This window comes from Lipotes vexillifer, unplaced genomic scaffold, assembly GCF_000442215.2.
Source record: "Lipotes vexillifer unplaced genomic scaffold, Lipotes_vexillifer_v1.1 scaffold412, whole genome shotgun sequence".
In the NCBI taxonomy this organism is placed as follows: domain Eukaryota; kingdom Metazoa; phylum Chordata; class Mammalia; order Artiodactyla; family Lipotidae; genus Lipotes; species Lipotes vexillifer.
This window is the reverse complement of record NW_006798464.1, coordinates 1,293,145-1,296,192: the sequence shown is the minus strand read 5'-3', so window position 1 is coordinate 1,296,192 and position 3,048 is coordinate 1,293,145.

Here is a 3,048-nt window from a genome sequence, read left to right as displayed (position 1 = left end):
CAGCAGGACTGAACTGAGTTTAACTCAACTCTGACACTATCTACCTGGAGGTAGCGTTAGATCCCACAGATTAAGGGCTTAGTCCCACAACACTAATGCCTATCACAAATCTGGGACAATTGTACTTCTGACTCAGCGGCTAAAAATTGGGGATTTACATGACCCCTTCCTCGGGCCCCATAATTTGCTAGAACGGCTCACAAAACTCAGGAAATGTTGGTTTACATTTACCAATTTATTATAAAGGATACATAAAGACCACAGATAAACAGCCAGATAAGGAGGTACACAGAGTGAGGTCCAGAAGAGTCCTGAGCACAGGCGCTTCTGTCCCAGTGGAACTGAGATGCTCACAGAGGATTACCTGTGAATAGCAGAAGGCCACTCCTATCGCTCAGGAAATTCCAAGGGTTTTAGGAGCTCTATGCCAGAAACTGGGGACAAAGACCAAAATACACTTCTCTGCCACAACTTTCTTCTAAAGCAGGCATGGCATTGACTGATATCTGGTTTAAAGTCTAAAAATCGTGTCCAGATAAAGCACACAGCAGATAAGACTCTCATTCCGGTTAAAATTGAACGTGTCTGAACCACTGATCTTGACTGAGTTAGAGCAAATGACTGTGATTTGTCCACATTTCCACAGTTATTTCCATGTAAAAATCAGTTTTATAGCGACTTTTATTAAAAAACATTCTTTGTTTAAATAGTTATGACTTATTTTATCATAAGGCTTTTCTTTCTTTTTTAAAAATTTTATTTTATTTATTTTTATTTTTGGCTGCATTGGGTCTTCATTGCTGTGTGCGGGCTTTCTCTAGCGGCGAGCGGGGCTACTCTTCATTGCGGTGTGAGGGCTTCTCCCTGCGATGGCTTCTCTTGCTGCAGAACACGGGCTCTAGGTGCACAGCTTCAGTAGTTGTGGCATGTGGGCTCAGTAGTTGTGGCTCACGGGCTCTAGAGCACAGGCTCAGTAGTTGTGGTGCAGGGGCTTCGTTGCTCCGCAGCATGTGGGATCTTCCTGGAGCAGGGCTCAAACACGTGTGCCCTGCATTGGCAGGCGGACTCTTAACCACTGCGCCACCAGGGAAGTCTGCCATTAAAAAATATTCTGATCAAATAATTTTGCAAAGGAGATAACCTTCAAGCCTTCAAGCTTCAAGCCTATAATATAAAAGCAAAGAGTAAATGATTTTCTGCTCAGTTATCACGTTTAGGATCTTTACAAGGAGTGTGCTAGGCCCCAGGGAGCACCCCTTGCTGTTCATGCCCAAAATTTCATGTCCTGTCCTTGAGCGTGGAAATGGTCAGCCGACTGGTTGCAGTCCACACTGTTTCTCCCACAAACATCCACACAGCTGTCACATAGTTCTTTTCATCCAGTGTGAAGCAGTGATAAACTCCTGCAGGATGAGTTATCACGTTTCCTTTCTCCATGAAAATCTGAAGTCCTCTTTATCTCTTTCATCAAAGTATCCACTGCCATCCAAGATGTAGCAAATTTTACATCCTAGTACAAGGGCTCCCAGCAAAACATCTTAACCTTTTCTTCATAATTTGGAAATTTATTTTTGCATATGTTTATTATGCCCATCCAAGCGTAGTCTAATTCTGGATCATTCTCATATTTGTCAGCTTCCAGTAAAGGACTCCAAGCTGGTGCAGCTGCTCCAGGAGGACTGGAGCCACCTCAGGTCATCTTGGGACTCCTCCATGTACCAGACCTCCTGCACCATGGTCTGGGCCTGAGATGGGGGTGGTGTGGTGCATCACCCGGGGTTCCCTGACCTTCATGGGCTGAGCTGGGTCGAGGCCCCAGTGGCCATTTTTTAGGGGGGCATCCCAGCTTGGGCCACTGCCCAACCCCCATTTCCCGACTGGGCGAGGCCTGACCCACGGTATTCACTTACGATAACAAAATGTACAAGTGATACTTTCTCAAAGGTTAATTGCAATGTGGAATCTGAAACAACACCAATATGCCTTTCCTACTCTGTTACATTCAAACCCCTCATATTCAAATCCATTCTGGAATAGGTCTCTTACCCATGCATAACTTTTTTTTTTTTTTTTGCGTTACGCGGGCCTCACTGTTGTGACCTCTCCCGTTGTGGAGCACAGGCTCCGGACGCGCAGGCTCAGCAGCCATGGCTCACGGGCCCAGCCGCTCCGCGGCATGTGGGATCTTCCCAGACCGGGGCACGAACCCGTGTCCCCTGCATCGGCAGGCGGACTCTCAACCACTGCGCCACCAGGGAAGCCCATGCATAACTTTTTAACATCATGCATTGGTCATTTAGAAAATACTGGCTGAGTTATGCAGATCTTCCAAAAGTTGACACATTTCATTACACAATATGAAAAAAAGTCACATTTGGTAGACCATTAATCTCATTAGAAACATCATGAAGAATTGGGAAGCTGGGACTTCCCTGGTGGTCCAGTGGTTAAGACTCCGTGCTCCCAATGCAGTGGGCCAGGGTTTGATCTCAGGTCAGGGAACTAGATCCCACATGCATGCCGCAACTAAGAGTCCGCATGCCGCAACTAAAGATGCTGCATACGCCAATGAAAATCCCGTGGTGCCACAACCCAACGCAGCCAACAAAAAAAAACAAAAAAAAAAAAAAAAAAAAAAAAAGAATTGAGAAGCTCTCAAACTCCGGGTATATACAAGGTTTCCAAACTTTTAGTTTTCCCTTGAAAGCTCCAATATAAAAAATCATTGGTAACAGATACTATAAGCTTTTTCCTTAAAGTGACTGGCTCATTTCATTCATTTTTGAGAAAATATCTGCCAAATATTTGAGTCCGAATGGCTTCTGTATCGGTTGTTCTTTTCAGTTCCAATATAAAAAATCATTGGTAACAGATACTATAAGCTTTTTCCTTAAAGTGACTGGCTCATTTCATTCATTTTTGAGAAAATATCTGCCAAATATTTGAGTCCGAATGGCTTCTGTATCGGTTGTTCTTTTCAGTTGAAATGTTGTTCTGTGAAGAAAGCAGCTGCTTCAACCCACAGCTCAAATAAAGCACTCCCGCTCT